This window comes from Helianthus annuus, chromosome 9 (genome assembly GCF_002127325.2).
Source record: "Helianthus annuus cultivar XRQ/B chromosome 9, HanXRQr2.0-SUNRISE, whole genome shotgun sequence".
NCBI classification, from domain to species: domain Eukaryota; kingdom Viridiplantae; phylum Streptophyta; class Magnoliopsida; order Asterales; family Asteraceae; genus Helianthus; species Helianthus annuus.
In genome coordinates, this window is record NC_035441.2 from 188,293,249 (window position 1) to 188,315,357 (window position 22,109).

A 22,109-nucleotide genomic window follows, 5' to 3' on the forward strand; every position below is an offset into this window, starting at 1 on the left:
TTCTTTCACACGCTCCTTTGATTTTGGTCAATCCAAACCATAATTGTTCATCTCTCTCCAATCAATCCAAACCCTAATTGTTCGCCTGTATACGTTTCATCTTTCTCAAATTCATCTATCTCAAAGTCCAAACCTAAATGTGAAGAAAAAAATAAGCCAATGGATCTTCAGTTGATTTCTCAAACTCAAACCCTAATGGCGATTTCTCAAACTCAATTCCTAATGGCGTTGCGAAGAAAAATCTAAGCCAACCGATTGGATCTTCTGTTGATTATTCTTTTTCTAATCTTCTATGAATCATGGTCCCTAAACCAAGGTAGGTATGTATTTCCGATTTATGCTCTGTTTCAAGTTATTAGAGTCAAAACCCTAATGGTTTATTTACTTGATCACTGAAGGTTTGTTTTAACAAATATTTATTAGGGATCTTTTAGTTAACAACTTTTTGTAAGCACAGCCCGTTACAACAATAGTATTGTTTTTCGAAAAAGTGATTTGGGAGAATGAGAACGTAGAACGGGTTTAACTGATTGTGAGTAGATGGTTGTATCTCTCTCTCTGTTCCATCACAACCTAAGATCTCAGTCTAAAGCAACCAGCAAAAGGTATGTTTTCTTTTAATCTTTAAGCTTTAATTTATGTTTAATCTTTTTGTTCTTCATATTTAGGGTTTTTAATTTAACAATTGATGTTTGCAAAATCACCTTTTGATGTTCATCTAAAATCCGAAATCTCAAATCGTTTGTGATTTTTGTATATGTGCTCACGTGTTTAAATGTTAAAATCACCAATCGTTTGAGTTATTCAGTTTGGTTTGTGATTAATTGATGAAATGGGTCTTAATTTTGTGTTCTTATTTGGAATTCTTTATCCTTTTTCGTGTAAACATTTGAGTTATTCAGTTACATAAAAATAATTGTGTTTCTATTTATTGTTTGCGTTAATTCAGATATAAAAACAAGATTGTTGCCATTAAACTTGTGAATAAAGGCGATACGCCTGAGGAGATAGCGAAGACAGAAGGGCGTTTCGTGCGAGAAGTAGCAATGTTATCGAAAGTGCAACACAAGAATTTAGTAAAGGTTGGTTTTTGATCATCAAATGGATAATGTTGTATACTTTTATAACATATATTGAACAATTATATATATTTTTTCATATCAGTTTATCGGAGCCTGCAAGGACCCTGTGATGGTCATAGTAACCGAGCTTCTTACCGGTGGAACTTTAAGAAAATACTTGGTTAATATGAGGCCGAACGGGTTGGATACACATGTTCCTATAGGGTTTGCACTTGATATTGCGCGTGCAATGGAGTGTTTACACTCGCATTGAATAATTCACCGGGACTTAAAACCAGGTAAATTTCCGCTTTTTAATCATGTAAATAAATATTTACAATCGATTAATGTGTTACATTCGCTATGCTTTATTTTTTCTGAAAACTTGCTGCTTACAGCCGATCACAAATCAGTGAAACTCACTGATTTTCGTTTGGCAATAGAAGAATTGTTAACAGAGATGATGACTGCATAAACCGGAACCTATCGATGGATGGCTCCCGAGGTAATTAGTTACTGCGGTTGACGTGTCAAAATAAGTTTGGGTCAAAACGGGTTCGATTGGGTTGGCCCCAAAACATTTTTTTCGTTTTTTTCTTATAGACTTATATAAATGGGTTATGTACTAATTATGATTGTATAAGCTATAGCGGAAAAGTATATAATTATCTTTTTTAAATCAAACAATATGTAAGAATTTATATACATTTTGGTCGATTTTTAACACGTTCGATTAATTTGACACGTATCATATTTAGGTACTTTTTTATTTATCAATTTATCCTATTCAAGATAAATTATAAAAATATAACCCAAAACAAACTCATTTTTGGTCAAATGAGTTGAAATTTTGCATTATAAACTAAAAAAAGTAACGGTGTTTATGGTGTTTATGAAGCTTTACAGCGCGGTAACAGTTAGGTAAGGAGAAAAAAAGCATTATAACCACAAAGTCGACGCGTACAGCTTTGCAATTGTATTGTGGGAACTCATACACAAGTTACCATTCGAAGGCATGTCAAACCAACAGGCTGCCTATGCAGCCGCTTTCAAGGTATTTTTCCTCTCGAAAAATGGGCAGGTCAGACACGTTCAATAACGGGTCAAAATGGGTCGGGTCAGATTGGGTCGGGTCAGCACTTGAGTATACTTGAAGCGACTTTTAAACCCTTTGACATGACTCCTATTGGCTGATCTTCACGTGTCTTCAGTTTACTTTTTTGACAATTTCTTTTTGCAATACTTTACCTTTGTTTGAAAACGAATGCAACTAAAATACAATTTTGTTACTCATTGATAGAAGGAATATAAGCATCCTCACTCAAATTTCAAATCTTAAAACTCACTCATCATATATAATCATTGAATTAGAATATATTTATACAAAAAAATGTTAAATTCGGATACGGAAAACATTTCAGCTGATTAAAACTGCCTTCCATGATGATGACCACATGAAAATGGGCCAATAACATCATTGATAAAGTCAATGTGTGGGCCTGGCCCATGTTTTACTCATCAGATATGGGCCCCTTGTGCTACAATACAACCAACCCATGTTTTCTGAATTCACTAACTTGGTTTAATTAGATTAGAAATATGTAATATTATTTTTATCATATGCACTACAAAGCATTTTGTTATGTGGGTTGTTTTGGTTCATGAGGGTTAGGATCTTTGAATCAATTGTAAGTTTATTTTCAATTGATTGATCAGATTTTTGTATTTTATTAGAAACTAAAGGATGGCTAGATGGTGTAAATTGATGAAATGATTGATACGGTACAGTACTATTATATAATTGGGCCGAGAATGCAGATGCACATGATTCCCTAGCTGTAGAACAGGTGATTGATTGAAGTTCACAACAAAATTCGAGCTTTCATTTGAAACACTATACCTGGCAATTAATATAGTTGGCAGTTTCTTGGCTTCTGAAAGTGTTACAATTGTTTGTATATGAATTCAGCTCATATTTGTGGCTGTGATGTAGTTCATATGGTTTGATATTTTTGAGTTTTTAGTGGTTTTGTTGATAAATGTGATTCAGTGTAGTGTATGGACCACTTAATAGATTTCGAAGGCCATGTAAGTGTTTTTGTTTTAGTATTTGATCATGTTGTTCTTAAATTATATTGCAACTCTGGGGTTTTATCATAGTTAAGTTATAGTTTTTGTTATACAACTAGAATTGTTGTGCAAGTATGTATATATGTGTTTTGTGTATTGTATATTATGTTCTTGAATTTTGATGTCATGATGTGTTATAGTGGTTCAGTAATGTTTAGAACTATGGTTTTTTTTCTTGATTATTATCTTAGATCATGTTCTTTTTTTTAAATCTAAATCGTTAGCTGTTATTATTTGTGATCATGTTATGTTATACTTCTAACCCCAAGAACATGACCCGGTACATCGATGTACTAGGTTGTCATGTCATGATTTTTTTATTGTATATACGTGAACGTATATTTGTGAGGTGTTGAAAACACAAATTTTCATGTATTTGCTATTCACGGGCTTTAAGGAGTCACGAGGAAATGATGAGAGGCCATAGAGAAGAGAAAGAAAGTCTGATTTTGAAAACTCGAAAGATTATAGGAGAACAAGAATTGGTTTACTGAAACAAAAACCCGGAAAAGTGATGGGTGAGTCATCTTGGTTTCAATTAATGCGTTCAGATAAGTACTCATTTTGGAGGAATTGCTACCCGAAAAACTTGATTATCATATGATGTTGAGGTACTTTAGCTTCTGTAGTTATATTATACTTTTGATATTTTCTTGCTGGAACGTGGCTTGCTACGAAAAACAACCTTTATATTAATGGCGTACACGTGATGGTGTTAGATGGTTTACCGCTCGACTTTCTGGTAGAAATATCTAGAAAGAAAGAGAACCAACAGAGAGAGAGAGGTGGAGAGAAAACTGATCGTCCCGTTCTGGAGATGATAGTGATGATGGTACAGATTCCTGTGATCGTCCGGTTCTGGTGATATGTCTTTAGGCGACGACAGCTAACAACGGCGGTAGCGTTTGGTTTGAAGATTGATGTTGTTGCAGGGGAAGACAGTGATAATGGCGTTGGTTTGGTTCGAAGACGGGTAAACAGAGGTGGGTTCCGGTGATGAAGTCAGCGGTGGTCCGATAATGATTATGGTGGTGTTGTTAACTACGATGGTGGCAGTTATGATTAGGTTCCAATAAATCAACAAGGTTTCTGACAAGGGCTCCAATGGTGACTGTGATGTTGTTGTGATGGTTATCGGTCGCGGCGATGGTTTTTTGACGAAAAAGGTTAGACCCGATTGAATAATTTTGTATAACCGATTAAATGTAACCTTTTTAGGCCAGAATTGAGGTTGGTGATTGAGCAGCAAGTATGATGGTGATTTCAGTAATTAAAAGGTGACTGCTGGTGGTAAGGCAGGCCGTCGGCCATGGTGTTTTATGGTGAGGTTTAAGGTGTGGACCCGCGGTAGTGCACAGTGGTGATGGTTGTTGGAAAACAGTGGTGATAGATGTTGGAATGAACTGCGATGGTTAATTGTGTGAGTGTTGTTGATGGGTTGACTAGCTTGGATGATGGATACAAAAAGAGGTTTACACAATGGTTGGAGTGGTGATCTTTGACAGGTGTTGTTTCCGTCGACATAACCGCTGGAAGTCGGATGACAAGTGGTGGTTACATGGTGGTCACGGTGTGGTTGTCGATGGTTGTGATTTGGATGATAAACGTGTGGTGACCGGAAGCTAGGAGTCTTATAAGGTCTCTATAGAGACGGCTCAACACTTAATTAACTCGGTCAACTATCGTAAACGTAGACGAGACGGGTCAGATTTGTTCAACAATAGAAATGGAGGATTCAAAGAGCTATAAACAAAAACATTCGAACTAAGAAAACAATTAATTGTTTAATAATTTGTATAAGCGTTTGTTCGGAATCGGTTGGTTGTTTAGTTTCAAGTGTGTGTTCGTTTTATTGCTTACGTTTTCTCTCATCTTACTGCGGATTTTTCGATCTTTAATTTGCATCATACACAATTTATATTTGATGAAATGGCTTCAATTAAGCACAGTGGTGAGTAGTTTTGTTAATTTTAGGGATCTCAATACTGTGATTAGGTTTCTTAGGGATTCTGTTTCATTTATTTTTGAATTTAAATTTAATTTTGATTTGACTGTTATGATATTGTTACGGAAGAAGTGAGAATTATATTATTTTTTCTGTGGTGGTTAAGAGATTAGAATTCAAATGGTATGAAATAAAAAAAAGTTGTTGAATAACGAGTTTGTTGGATGCATAGCTGCTTTGCTCTATCTACTTTTATTGATTTGTACAGGTAATATTCGTGTCTATATCTTTCCTCACATAAGTTTGTTTTTCTTTTAAATTGCTACTCTGTTTATTAAAATAAATTGTTCCACTTAATCATCATTATGTTTAAAAGATATTAACAAGCTTAGGTTGGCATAGGGATGAGCTTCGTACCAACCGGTACCGGAAATCCACAAAAGTGGTACCGGTACCAAATATACCCGGTATGGTTTGGTACCGGTTATTGTGGTAAATACCGGTACCGAAATGTCAAAAATCGATCCCGAATCAGTACCGAAAATGTGTCCGGTTCGGTAAATTCGGTACCGGTACCCTTTGCTCATCCCTTGATTGGCAATCTCCATTTGTTTAGCACTTCTTATGGTGGTGGATAATTATTGAAGTTAAATAATGTTCTAAAGATGATCTATTCCATTTTGCAACTTTCGCCTCCTTTTGGCTACTTCTGTAGCATTGTACAAGTAATATTCATTGTATCATGTTGCAAGCTTGAAGATCCTTCGTAACACAGAGGTATCTTTCTAAACAAATTAGTTTGACACGAGGAAGCAAATTGGGGATGGTGGGTCAAAAGCTTAACATGAGATATCCAACTCTAGGCTTTTGTACAGGTAATATTCATTGTATTATGTTTGATTGTTTCTTTTGTTAGTCAAATTAGTTTGACACGAGGAAGCAAATTGGGGATATGGTGGGTCAAAAGCTTAACATGAGATATCCAACTATAGGCTTTTGTGTAATTTTTTTAAAGAAAAATGAAACGTCAATATTTAGTAAGAGCTTATTATATATAATGGTAGTAACTATTAGTTTATAAATATGTAATAAGTGCTTATTGTATATAATGTGGTTTACGATTGTTAAAGATGAAAGAGGCTATTAAAGGGAAAGCCAAACCACATAAGAAGGGAAAGATATTAGCTTGGTTCGAGTAATTTAGGAAAATGTGGTGCCTAAAAAAATATTTAAAGACTTGTGATTTTTTCGTATTCATTTCTTTCAATTCATTGTTCCTTAATATTAAGGAATAGAACGTTTTTTTTTTTTTCATTTAAAAGTTTTTTGAACACTGTTAAGTAATATAATTTACTTTGAGGCCACCCGTGTAACACACGGGTACTTAGACTAGTACGTTTATACAGTAAGATCTTTTTCTATTCTATACAATATTATATCCGTAATCTAATAAATCGATCAATTTTTGAATTCTTAAGAGTAAATTCTGTCTCATCAAATTCTCAAAAAAAGTGACAAAACCATCCATCGATGTTATTGGGATGACCGGAGCTTGTTTTTCCCATTACGTCCTATAAATATATTCTATGAGACTGTAAACCAAAAACATTTGCATTACGATGGAAGTTCAGAGTTTATATGATATAAGCTTTGAACTTCAATCGTCAAAGTTAGGCTATAACAACAGTACAACTCTGTCAAGCAAAATTTTAACAATCCACATCAACATCCTGCAAAATCTTTACAAATATTACTCCTAACAAGATTAAAAAAACTGTCGAATATAAAAAGCAACACTAGACGATTTTGAAAGTCTGGGAGGCTAGATTTCTTCAGACATTGACATTGAAGAAGTACACATATAGGGAGTTGGACGGTGATCTGTGCAAGATAATATGAGAAAAGAGTAACACACAAATAACTTGAAAAAAAATTAGAACTACAGAAGGGTTGAATCGGAAACAAAGTGTTACAAATCAAAAAGTAATAGAACCATATGTTGTTTTCTTCCCATTTGCTTTGCAGAAACCATATTATCTTTCTTCCTTGCAGGAAATATCGCTCAAAACTCAACACTCAAAAACCCTAAAGATAAAAAGTGGAGGCCCACTAAACATGGGGGCCCTAAGCACCTGCTTCATTTGACTTACACTTCAGCCGGCCCTGTTTATATCGCTATCCTTACAATAGACTAGTTACAACTCTTTAAAGTATGTATATGCATCCTTAGCACTTTGTGACTTAATTAGTGAGATATATTGCAGACAGTGGCGGACCTAGAAACTATTTGTTGGGGTGCGGATGAGTGGTTCAAGCGTATTTTTAAGGGGTGCGGTTAGGTTTTTGCCTAAAAAATACGCTAACTTTTTTTTGTCAAGAGGTGTGCCCGCCCACCCTGTGCTTCACCTAGGTCCACTCCTGATTGCAGATTAACTTGTTTTACCAGCTCGTGAAAAAACTAGGTGATACTAGAAAATTAGAAAAAACAAATAAGCGGACCTTGAAAGTTGAAGGAACAGACGCCTTCAGAGAAATAGACAAGCCCAAAAAGAATCAATTAAGAGATGTGTAACACCTCGAATTTTTGTGTCCAATAATGTGTTAACACGTGTCATTGTTTACACGTGGCATTTATATTAAATAAAGGACTAATTTTGACAAACCTTGAAAGTATATAAATTCGAGGGTTATAAATGTCAACAAGGGTAAATATACTGTATAGTAACCCTAAATAATGCTTGTACCTTCAAACGAATAAATCACAAATCGTACGGAAGCGAAACGCGGAAGAAAGTGAGAGATTACGAACTACAGGGGGTTAACTGTGTCAACATGTTTAATTATACCTCTGAGTGACCCTTTAACGTTCCCAGGCTTCGTAACAGTATTATACGCTCACTAGAATATACGGTATAAATTCCGCGAAGTTCCGTCTTAAAACGAGAGAGTTATACTCGAATTCGTAAGAGAAGGGTTAAAAGCGTCAACAGTGAAAGTTAAGGCTTTCCAAATAATTAATAAACTAACCGGGGACTTTATAATGCGGGTAAATAACACGAGGCCCCTATCGGTAAATAACCGAGGGCCAAACCGCAAAGTTACCCCTTCAGACCCGAAAGGTCAGGTAAATCATTACGAAAGATTTCGTTATTAATTACCGGATTCTGATAATCATTACAAAAGATTTAGAATTTCTGGAAATCTGACCTCTCGCGACCCGCGATGTGTTATGGGTTAAGTTGAGGCGGGCCGCGAGCCTCCTCTATTACGCATCTGTGAGTTGATTCCCAGGCGACCCGCGTTAAACAAGCATGGAACTTCCATGCGGGTCGCGTAAAGTGCCCAGATGCAGAAAGTTATAACTTCTTGCCTTTTGGAGCTTTGAACGATCAAACAACCAATTAATGGAGCATGGGTGCCCCCTACTCGACCCATACCACTTAGGGACACCTGCCCATGATCCATGATCAAGTGTAGCATGTGTTGTAATGATCTTGAAGGTTTTTGAACACTATAAATAGCACATTATGCTCATAACATTCACACAACACAAAACACACATCTCTGATCATTCTAAGAGCTCCCAAGCATCCATCTCTGCTCTATAAGCAAGATACAACTTTTGTAAGTTGTTCATAACCATTTTGGTCTTACATTTCCATAGTTTTAGCCTATAAACACAACCGTCGTAACTAACGGTTGTCACTACGATAACTTGCAAATGGTTCAGTCTTATGACGAATCAAAAGTGGTTATGAGTTGGTATTTATGTGGGTAATAAACCTCTAAAAGGGTTCCCCCTGATCACCACTCTAACTATGTCAAATATCGAGTCAAACGTGCGGTTAAAAAGTCAACAGAAAGCTATTTTAGCGATTTATGCATAATTTGTAATGTATATGTTATGAAACCTGTTTTGACACTTATAAAACATGATATTAAGTATATAAACTTGTTTGCGCTCGTTTGAATCGATCATTTGCTATATTGACCCGGTTCGGAGCCGAATGTCGCAAAAGTTGACTTTTGCTTTGACTTCAGTTCTGACCCGTTTTAGTGAGGTATAGATATACCTTAGGACTCTCGTAGGACCAGGTCACATGTCGGTATAAACCTCTGTGATCGGTTCATGAGTTATCCGAGTCTTTTACGTATTTCCGTCATTCGCCTAAAAGTTGACCGTAACGGCCTTTTGAAAATAAAACGAGTATTCCGGACACGGGAACGGACCAGAACCTTGCTTATTAAATTATAAGCATGTCCGTAAAGTTTCACGTCAATCTGAGGTCTAGAATGGGAGATATGTTAATTAGCGCAAATTAAAATAAACTTTTGTAATAAACGGCGCAATTAGCATAACGCCTATCTAAACCAAGATTTCGTCACCAAATCTTTTACCCACTGTTATAAATTAATATTTTGGGAATTTTAAAGATTTTTAATAATTTTTACCTTGCTCATAACCTGCGGTTATGGCTACGGTTCGGTTAATACCGAATATGCCCTTTTCGGCCAAAACATGAGTTCTACAAGGTCTTTTGACCCGATTCCAGTTGCTACTGGTTTTAAATAATAAATAAAGTATTTTAAGCTTTATAAGCTGTTCGGGAAACTCAGATTTCCTGTAGAACTCGAAAAGCCCTTTTAAAGTCTTTAAAATAACCCAAAAGCCCCTACGGGGCATAATATTAACTTAAACTCGTTACGGGCATCACGGAAGGTATCCTACTGATACCACAACTTCTTTAAGGCATATTGACTTAGGAAATAAGCGTACGACTCTCATGGTTAACCGTTTCGCCTATTGCGCGCACGGTTCGGCTTATGAAACTAGTTTTCATAAATTAGCCGATACGGGTCAAATTATATTATTTGAACCCCAAATTCCAGAGTGTGAACCATAAACCCATATAAAACAAGTCTCTGAACTTGTTGGGTCAGAATCACACTCCATTCTCGGTTGTCGCCTTTTCGCGCGATTAAACCATATCTATATATATCGGAACCAACCGGTCTAGGCTACGGCCATTATAACGACTCGTTAGGATTCTAAGAGGTTAATTAAAACCTTCGTTCCAGATTACGAGCCCCAATAAAAGCTATCGGTGATTTAATCCAAATTAAGGAAATATACTTGCAAAGGTAAATACTTTAAGTTATTTCCCCTATATGGGCTTGGGTTACGGTATACTAATACCGCTTGATTGAGCATTGTATTCTTCCATCGCTTAGGTGGTTAATTAAATAATATGATCGGCTCATTTAAACAGTTTTGTTTCTTATAAGCCTTTGGGAGGTTTAATGACCGTTGTCCCGGATATCCTTGGCATCATTTTACGAAATGGCCACGACCATCGACATCCCGGTGTAGGCGTACACCCGGTATAAAGTGTCGACATTAAATTTAAAAGACGTAGCCGTTGGTTTTTATACTACGGTTTTACGCAATGTGGTGTGTCTATAAATCTTTAACCCGGCACGACCCGGGCTACTGAACGCATAAAAGAACATGTAAAACGTTCACAAGATTTTATTATAATTTTCCCAAGTTATAAAAGAGTTTCTACCTTGTGCATTCAAATCAATTTTAATAAACATTTTCAAATGTGTCAGTTGAATGTATTTACCAGTGTAAACTGACGTATTTTCCCCAAAAAGATTAAGTGCAGGTACTAGACGAAATTGGCTGGTATTAGCTGCCTAAGCATCACGAATAGTCTCGCAAACTCGATGCCGTATCTGAATGAACAATATTTATTTATTTGATCCGCTGTGGATATATTCAGCTTCTGTAATACATTTGATATTACAACCAGAGGTTGAAGTTTATATATTTATCTTAAGCTTCCGCTGTGCATTATATAATTGTGTGGTTTGACTATATTGTTGCCAACATCGTCACGGTAATCCCCCACCGGGCCCACCGGTGAGACACGTGGAAATCGGGGTGTGACAGGTTGGTATCAGAGCCAACATTGAGTGAGTTAGACACTATCCTATTGTGTTTAATCTCAATGACACAATTGCACATACTTGAGTCTAGACAAGAACTTAGGACAAATTCGAATTGTTATTCCAATTTTGTCTTTTCTTTTATTATTATTGGAATTTAAAGTTTTATAAAGCAGGAAATGCCACCTGTTATATTCCGAGGAAGAGGAAGGGGAAGAAGAGGCAGAGGAGAAGTCGTGACACATCACGACAACGAAGCTGGACCATCAGGTACAAGACATCCTTCTATGACAAGGAGCGAAGAACCACAACGACGAAGAGATCTTTACGAACCCGCGAGGCATTCCACTTCGCACAGCTCGACGCCATCCTACCGGCACTCCTTTGGGCCAAACTCAGAAAATGATCCCAACAACCCACAACCTTCCTTCATACCTCTACAACGTTCGGTATCGACCCGGAATTATGACGACCCTACTCCATACTACATAGGTCAGTTTAATCCGGCTGACTACATACAGGAACCTTCGGGTTTTGTTCCCCTAGGGCCACAAGATCATTTCTCCGAGGACCATATGGATGAAGATACTGATCCAACTGAACCTGCGCGTGGTACGCCCACGAATCCGATAGAAGTCTCTGATGGGTCATCCTTCCATGGCACACCCTATCAGGGACCAGACAGTTTCCAAGCGATGTTTGACCGACATGAGTGGTACTACACGCCACCTCAACAGACATCACAACAACCGCGACATCCACAGGATCCCTCTGAGCATTCACGCTTTGAGGCAGTTACGCCACCACCTCCGCCACCGGCGCAACCAGTAATACCTGATCCGCCGAGGCGTAGGAGGACAAATGCTCGTATGTCTACACGAGGAGGAGGGGGTATTCACTTCAGCACTCCTCGACATTCTAGTAGTAGCCACTATCCGCCACTACAAGAAGAAGGACCTTCAAGTCCTATACAGGAGGCGAACTCCGCACCAGCTGCACAAAATTCGCCACCATTTGGGTATGACCAACCCATACCTGCTTACACGGGTCCGACGGCTTACAACCCGTTCGAACCATCACAAGCACAATACAACTACGGCTATGAGCGCGACCCATATGTGGTGTCGACTAGATATAATGCGCGCTACCCTGACGGAGCACATGGAAACATGGGACCACCGGACTACTCAGCTCATGGGTATCCAATACCTCCCAGACCTCCAGTTCCGCATTAAGCGCCACAACCACGTTTCTCTCCTCCTGAACAGGAAGAAATACTCCATCGACTAGATCGTGTGGAGAGAGAGTTCGAAGAAGAGAAAAAGAGCCACCGAGGATTTCTCAAGGGCTTGGCGAACCTACTAAAGGGCAAAAAGAAGAAACGAGACCACTAGCCCTTAATAGTTGTACTAATGTAATTTCTACTTTGAAATAAAGTCCCTGCGTGGACATTTATCGTATTCAGTCTCTACGAAGACTTATCTTTTAGTCCTTACATGGACACCTATCTTATGTTAGTCCCTGCGTGGACTTGTCACTTATTTTTAAACCTCTATGGAGGTATGTACTATTTGAAAGACCCGTTTAGGGCAATATGTAATTGTATTTGAGATTTTGGAATGTATGTTATGAGTTTTGTTTTAATATGTATAAAATAAATCAAAACCATTCCTTTTATATTGATCTGCCTAAATAAAGAATCTTAAAAGGTGAAACCTAGCTTGGTGTCTTTTAAGATCCAGTCAAGATGGTACGACCTAATTGAAAAGATTCTGATTCCCTGTTAACCTCTGTACGCATGTTAACAATCATGGTAGATGTGATTCGTTAAAATCACGCACGTCATTCTTATACAATAATCCTTTAAGGATTTCAAAACCCAACTAAATGAATTATAAATCATGGGTTAAATCACCAATAAAGGTGATCAATCTTATTAAAAACATCCATTAGTGATGTAGTGCCTACGGGCCAATATTATAAAAACATCCATTAGTGATGTAGTGCCTACGGGCCAGTATTATAAAAACATCCATTAGTGATGTAGTGCCTACGGGCCAGTATTATAAAAACATCCATTAGTGATGTAGTGCCTACGGGCCAACCTTATTAAAACATCCATTAGTGATGTAGTGCCTACGGGCCAGTATTATAAAAACATCCATTAGTGATGTAGTGCCTACGGGCCAACCTTATTAAACCATCCATTAGTGATGTAGTGCCTACGGGCCAACCATATTAAAACATCCATTAGAGGTGTAGTGCCTATGGGCCGTAATAATTGTCTTATAACGACAAAAGACAGTGGTAGTCTATGACTCTCTGTCAGAAAGAGATAAAAGAACCACGGTTCAAATCTCTATGCCTTTGATTCTCTGAAATCTCGGCTAATATTATAAAACATCATCATGATTAGGCTTCATGCCGCCAATACTATGTATATAGCTGAAATAGGATATATTCAAATCCTAATATGTAATGAAATAATAAGTTAACCAAATATGGTCTCTGTACCATGGTTGACAAATTGTCATAAATGACGATTATAATAATCTCCTAAATAAAATTTTTTTTTATTTATCTTCTGTAACAGATTCAAGTTACAATGGCGGATCCCAACGGAGAAAATAGCCATACTAATGATGATGACTACGACAATACACCAGTGCAATTGAAAGGCGCACAACTGAAGGCTCTGATTGACAATGCTGTTCAGGCAGCTCTTGATCGTCAATATACTGAGTCCCAAGGCAGAACCGTGTCAAAACCACCCTCTAAACCAAAGACACACTCCAAACCACCCTCTGAACCCAAGAAAGATGACGACAAACACTCGTCCACTGAGAACAGCGTTCATCGCGATAGAGAATATACTGATGCATCAAATGCTAAGGGTTGCACTTACAAATACTTTGTATCTTGTAAGCCCCGGGAATTTACAGGGGAGAAAGGTGCTGTTGATTGTATCACCTGGCTAGATGAGATGGACACTATTGTGGACATCAGCGGGTGTGCAGCAAGGGATGTGGTGAAGTATGTGTCCCAATCATTCAAAGGCGAGGCCCTGGCATGGTGGAGGGCGTTGGTGCAGGCATCTGGTAAGTCTGCTTTGTACAAAATGACATGGGAGGAATTTATTGCTCTCATTAAGGAAAACTACTGCCCTCAGCATGAGGTTGAGAAGATCGAGGCTGACTTTGTGTCACTGGTGATGACGAACCTGGACTGCCAGGCGTATTTGACGCGTTTCAATACCATGTCTCGTCTGGTCCCGTACCTTGTGACCCCAGAACCTCGAAGAATCGCCCGTTTTATTGGGGGCTTGGAGCCCGCAATAAAGGCGAGTGTAAAGGCCTCTCGGCCGACGACCTTCAGGTCAGTTACTGACCTCTCCTTGTCTCTCACCTTAGACGCTGTCCGTCTGAGGACACTAAGGAACAAGGAGGCTGAGAAGAGAAAACGTGAGGATGATACCTCACGAAGATCAGGGAAGAAGCACCGTGGAAACGGTGAAGGCAAAAGAGGGTCGGAGGCAAAGAAGGATGGGCAAACTGGTGAAAAGCCCAACTGCAAAATCTGCAAGAAACCCCACTCTGGGAAATGCAGATTTGCATCGAACTCACAGTCACAATCAAAGACTCCTTCCTGTGGACTATGCAAGTCCAAGGATCATAAGACTGTGGAGTGCAAAAAGATCAAGGATGCAACCTGCTATGGTTGTAATGAAAAGGGGCATATCAAGAGTAACTGCCCAAAGTATGCCAAGAAGGCGGAAGAGACAAAGAAGTCAAATGCGAGAGTTTTTCGCATGGATGCAAAGGAAGCGGTCCAGAACGACAACGTGCTTACAGGTACTTTCCTCGTAAATAATATATTTGCAAGAGTATTATTCGATTCTGGCGCCGATAAATCCTTTGTGGACAAGAAATTTTGCCAACTACTAAATATGCCTATCAAAACCCTTGATGCGAAATACGAAGTAGAGTTAGCAGACGGCACGATAGAAACCGTCTCAACTGTTCTAGAAGGATGTGAAATGTCCATTAGGAACCATTCTTTTCCTTTATCTCTACTTCCCTTCAAATTAGCGGGTTTTGACATTGTGCTAGGCATGGACTGGTTATCCCATAACCAGGCCCAAATCATATGCGGCAAGAGGCAGATAGTATTAAAGACTCCGAGTGGTGAAACCCTTACCATTCGAGGAGATACGCAGTACGGGTTACCCGAAGACGTATCTATGCTGAAAGCTTCTAGGTGTTTGAACAGAGGCTGCGTAATTTACATGGCTCAGGTGATAATTAAAGAACCTAAGCCGAAGATCGAGGATCTTCCTGTCATTTCTGAATATCCCGAGGTTTTTCCTGAAGAACTACCTGGTTTGCCACCAGATAGACAAGTGGAGTTCAGAATAGACATCATTCCTGGAGCGGCTCCAATAGCAAGAGCACCTTACAGGCTAGCTCCAACGGAAATGAAAGAACTGAGGACCCAGTTGGATGAACTGCTGGCGAAAGGTTTTATCAGACCTAGTTCATCTCCCTGGGGAGCTCCTGTCCTGTTTGTAAAGAAGAAGGACGGATCAATGCGGTTGTGCATTGACTACCGAGAGCTAAATAAAGTTACCATAAAGAACAGATATCCTTTGCCGAGGATCGATGATCTGTTCGATCAGCTGCAAGGAGCGAGCTACTTCTCAAAGATCGACTTAAGGTCGGGCTATCATCAACTAAGGGTCAGAGATGAGGATGTACATAAGACAGCATTTAGGACTCGCTATGGTCATTACGATTTCCTAGTGATGCCTTTTGGGCTCACAAATGCACCGGCTGCGTTCATGGATCTCATGAATCGCGTCTGCAAGCCGTATTTGGACAAATTTGTCATAGTCTTCATCGACGATATCCTTATATATTCCAAGAACCAAGCAGACCACGAGAAGCACCTCCGTTGCATTCTCGAATTACTACAGCGTGAGAAACTCTACGCCAAATTCTCGAAATGTGAATTCTGGCTACGAGAGGTTCAGTTTTTAGGACACGTTGTGAGTGAGCGTGGTATCCAAGTGGATCCCGCTAAGGTAGAGGCGGTCATGAACTGGCAAGAGCCAAAGACGCCTACCGAAATCCGTAGTTTCCTGGGGTTAGCAGGATACTACAGGAGGTTTATTGAAAATTTTTCGAGGATTGCTGCGCCCTTGACTTCCTTGACCAAGAAGAAAGAAAAGTACATTTGGGGCCCAAAGCAGCAAGAGTCCTTCGAAATCCTGAAGCAAAAGCTGAGCAACGCACCTGTGTTGACATTACCTGAAGGTACTGATGAATTCGTGGTTTACTGCGATGCATCACACACGGGCATGGGGTGTGTTCTTATGCAGAAGGGCAAGGTGATTGCCTATGCTTCAAGGCAATTAAAGGTGCATGAAAAGAATTACACCACCCATGATTTGGAGTTGGGTGTCGTTGTATTTGCACTAAAATTATGGAGGCATTACCTTTATGGTATTAAATTTGTGATTTATTCTGATCACAAAAGCCTCCAGCACTTGTTCAACCAGAAAGAGTTGAACATGAGGCAACGCCGTTGGATGGAAACCCTGAATGACTATGACTGTGAGATCAGGTATCATCCCGGCAAGGCGAATGTAGTCGCCGATGCCTTGAGCAGAAAGGAAAGGGTAAAACCTATTCGAATCAATGCCAAGAGCATTGAGGTCAAGAACAATTTAATTGAAAGGATTTTGGCTGCACAGCGAGAGGCTGTGTTGGAAGCTAATTATCCTAATGAAAAGTTAGGAGTAACTGAGGAGCAGTTGACTCTTAGCAAGGATGGAATCCTTAGATTGAACGGACGTATATGGGTTCCGATTTATGGAGGACTACGAGATGTTGTTCTCCAGGAAGCCCATAGTTCCAAATACTCAGTCCATCCTGGTGCAGACAAAATGTACCAAGACTTAAAGGCAAATTATTGGTGGATAGGCTTGAAAAAGTCTGTAGCCGCCCACGTAGCAAAGTGCTTGACTTGTGCTCAAGTCAAAGCCGAGCACCAAAAGCCGTCTGGCTTGCTACAACAGCCTGAACTTCCCGAGTGGAAGTGGGAACGCGTAACTATGGACTTCATAACCAAGTTACCCAAAACCAGGAAAGGAAACGATACAATATGGGTCATAGTTGATAGGCTGACGAAATCAGCTCATTTTCTACCCATCAAGGAGACATATAGCTCCGATATGTTAGCCCAACTTTATGTTGATAAGATTGTAGCCTTACACGGCATACCTGTGACTATTATCTCGGATAGGGATACCAGGTACACGTCTCACTTTTGGAAGAGTTTCCAGCAATCTTTGGGCACGCGTTTAAACTTTAGTACGGCTTACCATCCACAGACGGACGGTCAAAGTGAGCGTACTATCCAAACGCTAGAAGATATGCTTCGTGCATGTGCAATCGATTTAGGCGGTAACTGGGATAAGAATCTACCCCTAATCGAATTCTCCTACAATAATAGCTACCACACCAGCATAAAGGCTGCGCCTTTCGAGGCATTATATGGTAGGAAATGCAGGTCGCCTGTTTGTTGGGCGGAAGTAGGAGAGGTCCAATTATCAGGACCAGAGATTGTTTTCCAGACGACGGACAAGATTGTCCAGATCCGGGAACGTCTCAAGGCTGCCCGCGATAGGCAGAAAAGCTACGCTGATCCAAAACGTAAGGATCTTCACTTCGAAGTAGGTGAAAAAGTGTTGCTTAAGGTATCACCCTGGAAGGGGGTGATGCGATTCGGCAAGAAAGGCAAACTGAGTCCGAGATACATAGGACCTTTTGAGGTCATTGAACGGGTCGGGTCAGTCGCCTATAAGTTGAACTTGCCTGAAGAGCTCAATGGAATTCACAATGTGTTCCACATCTGCAATCTCAAAAAGTGCTTCGCCGATGAATCGTTGGTGATTCCACACACAGATGTGCATATAGATGAGAGCTTAAAGTTTATAGAAAAACCTTTGTCGATTGAGGATCGACAGGTAAAGAAGCTTCGCAGAAAGCACGTACCGATTGTAAAAGTCAAATGGGATGCTCGTAGAGGTCCTGAATATACGTGGGAAGTCGAAGCTACAATGAAAGAAAAGTACCCCTATTTATTTGAGTAAATCTCGGGTCGAGATTTATTTTAAGGGGGTGAGGATGTAACACCTCGAATTTTTGTGTCCAATAATGTGTTAACACGTGTCATTGTTTACACGTGGCATTTATATTAAATAAAGGACTAATTTTGACAAACCTTGAAAGTATATAAATTCGAGGGTTATAAATGTCAACAAGGGTAAATATACTGTATAGTAACCCTAAATAATGCTTGTACCTTCAAACGAATAAATCACAAATCGTACGGAAGCGAAACGCGGAAGAAAGTGAGAGATTACGAACTACAGGGGGTTAACTGTGTCAACATGTTTAATTATACCTCTGAGTGACCCTTTAACGTTCCCAAGGCTTCGTAACAGTATTATACGCTCACTAGAATATACGGTATAAATTCCGCGAAGTTCCGTCTTAAAACGAGAGAGTTATACTCGAATTCGTAAGAGAAGGGTTAAAAGCGTCAACAGTGAAAGTTAAGGCTTTCCAAATAACTAATAAACTAACCGGGGACTTTATAATGCGAGTAAATAACACGAGGCCCCTATCGGTAAATAACCGAGGGCCAAACCGCAAAGTTACCTCTTCAGACCCGAAAGGTCAGGTAAATCATTACGAAAGATTTCGTTATTAATTACCGGATTCTGATAATCATTACAAAAGATTTAGAATTTCTGGAAATCTGACCTCTCGCGACCCGCGATGTGTTATGGGTTAAGTTGAGGCGGGCCGCGAGCCTCCTCTATTACGCATCTGTTAGTTGATTCCCAGGCGACCCGCATTAAACAAGCATGGAACTTCCATGCGGGTCGCGTAAAGTGCCCAGATGCAGAAAGTTGTAACTTCTTGCCTTTTGGAGCTTTGAACGATCAAACAACCAATTAATGGAGCATGGGTGCCCCCTACTCGACCCATACCACTTAGGGACACCTGCCCATGATCCATGATCAAGTGTAGCATGTGTTGTAATGATCTTGAAGGTTTTTGAACACTATAAATAGCACATTATGCTCATAACATTCACACAACACAAAACACACATCTCTGATCATTCTAAGAGCTCCCAAGCATCCATCTCTGCTCTATAAGCAAGATACAACTTCTGTAAGTCGTTCATAACCATTTTGGTCTTACATTTCCATAGTTTTAGCCTATAAACACAACCGTCGTAACTAACGGTTGTCACTACGATAACTTGCAAATGGTTCAGTCTTATGACGAATCAAAAGTGGTTATGAGTTGGTATTTATGTGGGTAATAAACCTCTAAAAGGGTTCCCCCTGATCACCACTCTAACTATGTCAAATATCGAGTCAAACGTGCGGTTAAAAAGTCAACAGAAAGCTATTTTAGCGATTTATGCATAATCTGTAATGTATATGTTATGAAACCTGTTTTGACACTTATAAAACATGATATTAAGTATATAAACTTGTTTGCGCTCGTTTGAATCGATCATTTGCTATATTGACCCGGTTCGGAGCCGAATGTCGCAAAAGTTGACTTTTGCTTTGACTTCAGTTCTGACCCGTTTTAGTGAGGTATAGATATACCTTAGGACTCTCGTAGGACCAGGTCACATGTCGGTATAAACCTCTGTGATCGGTTCATGAGTTATCCGAGTCTTTTACGTATTTCCGTCATTCGCCTAAAAGTTGACCGTAACGGCCTTTTGAAAATAAAACGAGTATTCCGGACACGGGAACGGACCAGAACCTTGCTTATTAAATTATAAGCATGTCCGTAAAGTTTCACGTCAATCCGAGGTCTAGAATGGGAGATATGTTAATTAGCGCAAATTAAAATAAACTTTTGTAATAAACGGCGCAATTAGCATAACGCCTATCTAAACCAAGATTTCGTCACCAAATCTTTTACCCACTGTTATAAATTAATATTTTGGGAATTTTAAATATTTTTAATAATTTTTACCTTGCTCATAACCTGCGGTTATGGCTACGGTTCGGTTAATACCGAATATGCCCTTTTCGGCCAAAACATGAGTTCTACAAGGTCTTTTGACCCGATTCCAGTTGCTACTGGTTTTAAATAATAAATAAAGTATTTTAAGCTTTATAAGCTGTTCGGGAAACTCAGATTTCCTGTAGAACTCGAAAAGCCCTTTTAAAGTCTTTAAAATGACCCAAAAGCCCCTACGGGGCATAATATTAACTTAAACTCGTTACGGGCATCGCGGAAGGTATCCTACTCATACCACAACTTCTTTAAGGCATATTGACTTAGGAAATAAGCGTACGACTCTCATGGTTAACCGTTTCGCCTATTGCGCGCACGGTTCGGCTTATGAAACTAGTTTTCATAAATTAGCCGATACGGGTCAAATTATATTATTTGAACCCCAAATTCCAGAGTGTGAACCATAAACCCATATAAAACAAGTCTCTGAACTTGTTGGGTCAGAATCACACTCCATTCTCGGTTGTCGCCTTTTCGCGCGATTAAACCATATCTATATATATCGGAACCAACCGGTCTAGGCTACGGCCATTATAACGACTCGTTAGGATTCTAAGAGGTTAATTAAAACCTTCGTTCCAGATTAGGAGCCCCAGTAAAAGCTATCGGTGATTTAATCCAAATTAAGGAAATATACTTGCAAAGGTAAATACTTTAAGTTATTTCCCCTATATGGGCTTGGGTTACGGTATACTAATACCGCTTGATTGAGCATTGTATTCTTCCATCGCTTAGGTGGTTAATTAAATAATATGATCGGCTCATTTAAACAGTTTTGTTTCTTATAAGCCTTTGGGAGGTTTAATGACCGTTGTCCCGGATATCCTTGGCATCATTTTACGAAATGGCCACGACCATCGACATCCCGGTGTAGGCGTACACCCGGTATAAAGTGTCGACATTAAATTTAAAAGACGTAGCCGTTGGTTTTTATACTACGGTTTTACGCAATGTGGTGTGTCTATAAATCTTTAACCCGGCACGACCCGGGCTACTGAACGCATAAAAGAACATGTAAAACGTTCACAAGATTTTATTATAATTTTCCCAAGTTATAAAAGAGTTTGTGCCTTGTGCATTCAAATCAATTTTAATAAACATTTTCAAATGTGTCAGTTGAATGTATTTACCAGTGTAAACTGACGTATTTTCCCCAAAAAGATTAAGTGCAGGTACTAGACGAAATTGGCTGGTATTAGCTGCCTAAGCATCACGAATAGTCTCGCAAACTCGATGTCGTATCTGAATGAACAATATTTATTTATTTGATCCGCTGTGGATATATTCAGCTTCTGTAATACATTTGATATTACAACCAGAGGTTGAAGTTTATATATTTATCTTAAGCTTCCGCTGTGCATTATATAATTGTGTGGTTTGACTATATTATTGCCAACATCGTCACGGTAATCCCCCACCGGGCCCACCGGTGAGACACGTGGAAATCGGGGTGTGACAAGATGTCATCCGTCGTCTAAGTTAACATGCACAAAAAATTATGATGAATTACAGTGGGCCCATAAAAAAGCAATAAAAAAGACACATGTAAAGTGCGAGATAAATAATCGACAGATGAAAAGGCGGGGGCTAAATAGTTTGTGGCTAATAATGGGGAGCTAATAGTCATCGATGGCACTCTTTTACACGTGTTTCAATGGGGCCCACTCTTTTACACGCGTTTCAATTTGATTGGCTATAATGTGTACCCCTTTGTGCAAGCTAACTTAGCCGACGAATCATATTTGGCACTCATTTTAGTTTTGTCTATTTTTTCTAGGACTATATACGGATGTTTATTCCTTTGACTTTCAAGATCAACTGTGTATTTTTATAATTTTCCCATGAGTTAACAACAAATAGTAAACAATACAGTGCTCAACCGATATATACAGGGAGAAGATT

At 39.2% G+C, this 22,109-nt stretch overlaps 1 long non-coding RNA gene across 1 annotated transcript; it reads left to right on the top strand.

The window, feature by feature from the left end:
- Positions 1 to 5,540, top strand: LOC110880257. The gene is made up of 8 exons (XR_002559303.2): positions 1 to 316; positions 424 to 605; positions 950 to 1,082; positions 1,165 to 1,360; positions 1,460 to 1,566; positions 1,960 to 2,115; positions 2,796 to 3,802; positions 3,911 to 5,540. It is a non-coding gene; the product is annotated as an uncharacterized LOC110880257 (long non-coding RNA).
- The last annotated feature ends 16,569 nt before the right edge of the window (positions 5,541 to 22,109 follow it).